We start from the raw sequence: 7,365 nt of genomic DNA, 5'->3' as shown, positions 1-7,365 counted from the left end.
TAAGCAAGGAAATGTGTTACAGCTAAGGAGAACTGCGATTGTATTTTTTCTGAAGGTTTGTTTTTCTGACAGTTTATGGTACATGAGATATTCTTCACCAACACAATTCCAAGGAATCCACTCTTCCTTTCTTTCCATTGGCATATGCTTCACAGGCATATGAGGTGGTTGAGAAGAAAGACCACAGACTGGACCAGGCACACCTTCAACATATCTGAGTGACATCTTTGATTGATGAAACTGGAGAGAGGTTTTTTCCAACAGATTTGTCCAATGCAGTTCATCCTTTGATTTCCTGACTGCTGTTTCCATGGGCACTGATCATTGACCCACGTACAATAAAATCTTTGAACCTTCCCCTTTTTTTCTCCATTGATCATCATGTTGGCTATTGGTCAAGTTAGGAGATTTCCAGACCTTCCAAGATAGTCAACACTTGACTTCTTGTTTTCCAATTTTTTAGAATGCCACTGTTGTCCCTTCTTTTGTTACTTTCTATCACTGAGTGCAACAAACTACTGTCACTAAGATTTTAGTAGCATTTTTTAGAGAGCAAAATTAAATATTTTGTTATTTGTATGTGTATGAGCACAACTAAGTGTTCTGGAATTCCCTTTCGTTGTAATTTTCCATAATTTACTTTGATCTACACAGTCAAATGACTTCACATAGTCGACTAAACATAGGTAAGCATTTTTCCTCCCTGGTGTTCACTACTTTCAGCCAAGAAGAAATCATAAATATAAGTATGCATCACTCTCTAAACCCTGATACAATTCTTTCACTTAAAATATAGTCACAAATCAACACACAGAAAGAAAAAAAACAGTGAGTATATACTGGGTGGATTCATTTATACAAAGTTCAATACAAAAAAACTAATCAAAAGGTTAAAATTTAGGGAAAATGCACTCCTTTCAAAAAGATTCTGGCTCATAGCAACCTTAAAGGACTGATTACGAGCGCCCTGAGTTCTCAAAGCTATAAGTCTTTATGAAAAGATGACTGTGCCATCTTTCTCTAATAAGAATGGCTGGTGGGTTTGAACCTCAGACCTTTTCATTAGCTTCTAAGTATTTTACAACTGCACCACCGGGACTTCTGGAAGTCAAAGTCCTTCTTCTCACTGCCAAGGAGTCAATGCCAACTCACAGTGACCCGAGGAGACGGGGATAGAACTGCTGGTGTGTTTCCAAGACTGTAACTCTTTGTAGGAACAGAAAGCCCCATCTTCTTTACCAAGTGGTTTCAAATTGCTGACTTGTTCATAATTACACCACCAGGGCTCCCTACTGGAGAGTCAAAAAAACGTTTCAATGCAGAAAGCTCTTATGCAGAATTCTTACCCCATCTTATTAACAGCAATTATACAACGCCATGGAAACAAAGCCAGAACGGCTAAGTAAAGCAATTGTGGTATGCAGGACTCCATACAGCATTGTCTTGAGAACAATTAAAGTAATTATATAAATTTTAGGTACTGTTGTTTGTTGAAACTGACTGCACAGATCTTTCTGTAAAAGAGCACAATGTCTGAAAGCAAAACGTTATTTACTAATCTTGTGCTAAACTTGACTTAAAGGTGACTTTCGGGAAACCAATCTGCTTAAAATTTAAGGTTCAAAGATTATGTCAAGGTGATGGTTTGGGTAGATCATTTCAGCCTCCATAGAATCCAGAAATCTAGATCTCCTGAGAATAAAAAAATACATTGTTCAGTGGTTATGGTGGGGAAGTATAGGGGGTGGACAGTGATGAAAGGGGTGTTGGGGGAGACCCAAAGAAGGGCTTCACAGGTTTAGGTAATTGTGTTTGTTGATTTGAGGTACAGGTGTATTCACTTCATCAAAAGTCATTGAGATATACACTATGGTTTACATACTTTTCTAAATGCAGGCTATATTTCCATAATATTTACCAAATGATTAAGTTACATATAGATAAATAACTTAAGCTAGATACTTCATAAATAGTTCAATTAGATCTATGCAGGTAGAAAATACAAATGGTCAATAAACATAACCAAAATAACAACCACCACCACCCCAAACCAAACCAAACGCTCCAGTCCAAGTCCCCTCACGGGGACCTTACAGGACCAGGAGAACTGGCCCAGTGAGTTTCAGTCTCTGAAACTCTATAGGAGAGAGTAGAATGGCTTTGAACTGCTGGCCTTGCAGTCAGCAGCCCAATGGGGAACCACTACACCAACAGGGTTTCTTCAATAAGCAAAGAAATCTTCAGGCTCACTATTTTGAGAAAAGGGCAAATTAAAACAATGAAACATCATTTTTCCTCAAAGGATTGGCAAAAAAAAAAATCTAAGTCCTAACACTAATAGTCTAAAAATCATTGTTGGTGTTCTCTCCTTCACAGCTGGAGGGAGGATTAGGTGGTGGTGTCATTTCATAAGGTACTCTCATAAATAAGTTAGACTGTGCACACCACAAGAATGCTTTCTCAGTATAGACCAGAGAATCTCACACACACACACACACACACACACACACACACACACACACTGGAGTGCAAAGAGGTCTTATTGTGGCTTTTTCTCTAACAAAAAAATAAGGAGCATGGATGCGCATTGTTGAGGGAGGGGTTAAAACACTATATGGCATATCCACACTATAAAACAGGATGCAGTGGTACAGGAGTAAGAGGCCAATGCACTGTTTTGAACGCAACAGTTCTCCACGGTTTACTACGGAAAGAAAAACAGTGGTATCATTCTTGCAAGGAGTAACCACAGCTCCCCCAAAGATAACCCCAATACTATATGGTTTATACAGATAAATATATGGAAAGACATAGGAATCTATCAAGAAGGATGCAGGCCAGCATTATAAGAGTTGATTCTAAGTCAAGGGGAGAGGCTGTGATTAGGGAATGTAGTCAGAGAGGAATGGAATCTTTGTGTTACACATCTTAAAATGAGAACATTTTCATTTATTATTTATATAATAGGAAGAAAGCAAGTGAGAGAGAATTCAAGAAAAGCCAAAACAAGTTGGCTTGCCAGAAATGTCTATTCTTCCTACGATTCCATAATCAAAGCAAAAAATATTAAATGATGGAGAAATAACCCCATTGTCGCCAAAACACAATTTGCATTACTTTAAGCTCTAAGTAAAGTTTTATAGGCAAATTTAAAGCCACTGAAAACACAAGTCGAGATGGGAATGATAAGAGTACTCTGGCTACAGTAAAACTATGCTGACACCAACAAGGGCTGTTCCCTTCAAACCGCCCGCCCAAAAGCAGCGCTCAATTTACTTGGCAGCACTTCCCTGCACTCGCTGGACATGTAAATGCATGCTGTGCTGTTCCTCTCATGAGACAAAGAGCAAGCCCATAAAATGGGTGACACAAGAATTCTAAGGAAGGAAGGAAGTGTATGGATTACTTAAACTAAATCCATACTATGTACAAAATATATAAGCCTATGAGAACATATAAAAGTCTCATAAAGATAAACTTATAGAAGAAGATTTATTTCAAAGATTACTAAATTGAAAGGTCATTTCTGCCTATAGCCATATCAACTTTAATCAAAAGCATATTCTTAAAAATGAAAAATTTTTAAAGAGTCTGTTTAAATATACCCAATTATTGCAATCATTTTCATTTCAACATACAATATGCACACATTAGTTATTCTTCAGTCATTAGAAACATACGCAAGGAAGCGTCAGAAGGTCCATTGAAAACTTCCATTATCTCTAGATTCCACTGCTCTGCAAAACTTTTGAAGCATGCAATCTCTCCACCCCCCCTCCCATCCCCCACCCCCACCCACACATCCAACCAAGCCCATTGCCACTGGGTCAATTGCAACTTCTAACAACCCTGGAAAACAGAGTCAAACTATCCCACAGGGTTTTCAAGGCTATAAATCTTTCTCCCACAGAGGCTGTAGCATCTTTCTCCCACAGAGCAGCTGGTGAGTTCAAATCACCTGCCTGTGAATTAGAGGTCAAGTATTTAACCACTGGGCCACAAGGTCGACACACACACAATCTAAATGGAGTGGCAGGAGTAAATTGGGGGGAGTAAAATACAATATAAACAAGCATATTTTAAATGCCAAATTCATAATAAATCAGTGTGACAGCAGATCAAGCTTTAAAGTATTTGGGTTTAACAAATGATTCCCTTATTCAATCAACAAAGAAAGCGAAGAGCAGGACATTGCAGGAACGTGAAGTGGTCTCATAGTGGCACAGGCAGCGATGATGGGTCAGGCTAAGACTTTCATCTCCAGTTAAGGCTATCATTCCTCCCATTGAGAAGTCAGAAGAGCTTAAGGTAATTACAAAAACATAAAGAAGAAATTAAGATGCAAACAAGGCTGGACCTAAAGGAAGGATCCCGATCGGTGTAACAAAGCCAGGCAAGAGAAAGACAGAAAGAAGAATGACAACATAAAGAACAAAAGGCGTAATCTGAAGGAGTGCAGCACTTAGTTTAACATGGAGCAGATTCCTAGAGGGGACTGAGAAAATCAGAGTGAACTGTACAAGGGGATCTAGATTTGTGATCTGATGTGAGATCAAACTCAGTTCTACTATTTTTATTGGTAAGCCTCTAGACACACTGTTTAATCTCAATAAACCTCAGATGTTCCATGTGCAAAATACAGAAAATCCATTGGGCAACTTTAGTAATCAAACAAGTGATGTGGCCATATCTGTAATATAGTCCACCTCCCTGCCATTTAGTTGGTTTCAAGGCATAATGACCCTATAGGACAGAAAAGAACTGCCCAGCTGGGTTTCCAAAAGCTTAAGCCTTTACAGGAGCAGATAACCCCATCATCTCTATCGGAGGAACTGGTGGGTTCAAACCCCTGACCTTACAATTAGTAGCTCAATTCACAGGCCGTCATGTCCCCAGGGCTCCTTATAAATGATACTCAATAAATGATAGACTATGTTCTAGGAGAGAAAAAAAGATCCAAAATTCAAACATCATTTATAGAGACACAAGTTATTAAGCCATAAACAGGGCAAAAATCAATAAACCCAGATGAGGGAGACCATCCGCCACCCATGGAGTCCAAGGAGTCTCAGGCATGAGACCACTTAAACAGAGCATGGAGAACAAAGAAAACAGTCACAAAATTACAAAATTCATCACAGTGGCGATGGGACTACAGACATGGGAAAGGGGTCATAGTTGTGATTAGAACTCTGTGATTAGGGGCCACAATTGCAGATTAAGAAACTCATAAGATTGGTTCAGTGCCTTGCAACCAAGGTAGTGAAAGTATGACTCATGCAATTACCCCCATCAAGGGCACCCATAGGCAAGTCGTCTCTGAAACTGTGGTGCCCCTCCTTGGGCTGACTATGGGAGTGGTTGTAACCCACTTTCAAACACACTCTGCCAGAGGGCAAAGTTTTTCTCATTGCTAGTCAGTGATCAGAAAGAACACTCATCGGAGACTGAATATGTGGGTACTCTAAAATGGGTTTAGGTTTCTCACTACAAACCATAGCTTCTATACACCTGGTGTTCAGAATCTAAGCTCTAATACAACTATTAATATTGTTAAATGTGAAGTGTCACTGGTGAAAAAGAGACCCCAAATTCAAATATTTCTAGAAGCCCTTTTCATTAGCAATGAAGGCAAGACAATGTCAAATCATCTGGATGAAGGAGACCATCAGACTATAATGGTGTCCAAAGGATGCATAGTCACATGGACACTTAAATAGGACATGTAAATAAAGGAAATTGTCACAAAATCATGACTGGCAAAGATCAATTTAATCATGGGACCACAGAAGTGGGAAAGAAGTCAGGATGGGGATTCCAGCCTATGGCAGGTAGCCCAGTGGCACAGTGGTTACACACTGAGCTGGGATCCTCAAGGTGGGCAGTCTGAAACCACCAGAAGCCCTATAGAGGAAAGACAGAGCTTTCTACTCCCATAAACAGTTACAGTCTCGGAAACTCAAAGGTCTAGTTCTACCCTGTCCTATACAGTCGATAGCAATTGGCATTGATTCTCTGGCAGTGAGTTTTTTTTTTTTGTATGTAGTCAGAGTAGAAAAGTTTACAGGGTTGGTTTTGAGGCCCCCTGACCTTCTTGGTCAGAGCATGACTCAAAACTATGTGGCCCATCAAGGCCACACCCAGGCAAGTCCTTAAGGGCCGGGCTGCCCCTCCCAGGGCTAGCCAGGAGAGTCACAGCATACACAAAATGAATTCAGGCCTCTCACTGTAAACCAGACCTTTCTGCAAACCCGGGGTTCCAAATTTAAGCTCTGGTACACAAGTGGGGAAAAAAATTAACGTGTCATTTGATAAAAAATGGGGAAGGGTTTAAGCAGGAGCCAAAAATGTATTTCATAACTACTGGTTTAGAAATAATAGGTAGGGTTAGTCGTTTGAGAGGAGCCATAGTGGACCACTGAGTAAGCACTCAACTGTGAACTCTGGCAGCTCAACTGACCAGTCATTCCCAAGGAGAAAGATGTGACCATCTACTTCTGTAAGGATGCATGCAGTCTTGGAAACCCTTTGGGACTGTTCTACTCTGTCCTACAGAGTTGCTGAGTCAGAACAGACTCAAAGCCCTGGGTTCTAATTTCAGTTGGTGACAACTTGAGGATTAGACCAAATGGTGATCATGCCGACAGATTAAACTTGAAGAAATGAGGGTCTGGACCAGAACGATAACAAAAAGAACTATTTTAAATATTAGGGCTGTTTGCAAGAAAGAGTTGGTAGGGCTGAGTAGCTAATGGCATACAGAGAGAGAAATCAAGAGAAGTGCAAGTTCTCTACATCACTGGGGAAACAATAGTTTCCACTCACCAAAATGGAAATTGGTTTTAAGAAAAGTAAGTTTGGGTTTCAGAGATGCTGACTCGGTTATAAGTATACTCACTAGACTCCAGTAAAAATAATTCTTTTCTTAGCTAAAAACTAGGAAGTGGAGGTTAGTGAATTATATTTACTAACTCACTCCACAAACATTCACCCATGTGTGAGGGGATTAGCAAGGTACTGGAGACACAGAACATAAAAAAGCCCTGGCCCTCGTGGGGCTCACAGTTTGATGGAAGAAAGGGATAAAAACAGAGTAAGAAATTAGTAAATCAACAACTACATGACTGAGTGATACTTTCTCTGGGTCACTACTCCTGGATACAGACTAGTGAAATTAAAGACGTTGCAAAGAAGGTGGTCTGAGTTTCTAAAGGACCAATGGGAACCAAGCAAGTATAGAAATGGCCATTCTTTCAGAAGAAGCAATCTGAGCAAAAGGACATCTGGCCCAGCTGTAAGAAAATCACGAGGTGTCGAAGGGATCAGGTATAAGGTATCATCAGAACAAAAATCTTATCATAGTGA

General features: G+C 40.0%; 1 protein-coding gene across 2 annotated transcripts in view; it reads right to left on the bottom strand.

Moving 5' to 3' along the window:
- LCLAT1 (lysocardiolipin acyltransferase 1) overlaps positions 1-7,365 on the bottom strand; it is a 233,401-nt gene that overhangs the window by 145,110 nt on the left and 80,926 nt on the right. The window lies entirely within an intron of this gene.

The sequence above is a fragment of the Echinops telfairi genome, unplaced genomic scaffold, assembly GCF_000313985.2.
Source record: "Echinops telfairi isolate 266 unplaced genomic scaffold, ASM31398v2 ScPeMD7_10;HRSCAF=50, whole genome shotgun sequence".
In the NCBI taxonomy this organism is placed as follows: domain Eukaryota; kingdom Metazoa; phylum Chordata; class Mammalia; order Afrosoricida; family Tenrecidae; genus Echinops; species Echinops telfairi.
This window is presented reverse-complemented; position numbering and strand designations above follow the sequence as displayed.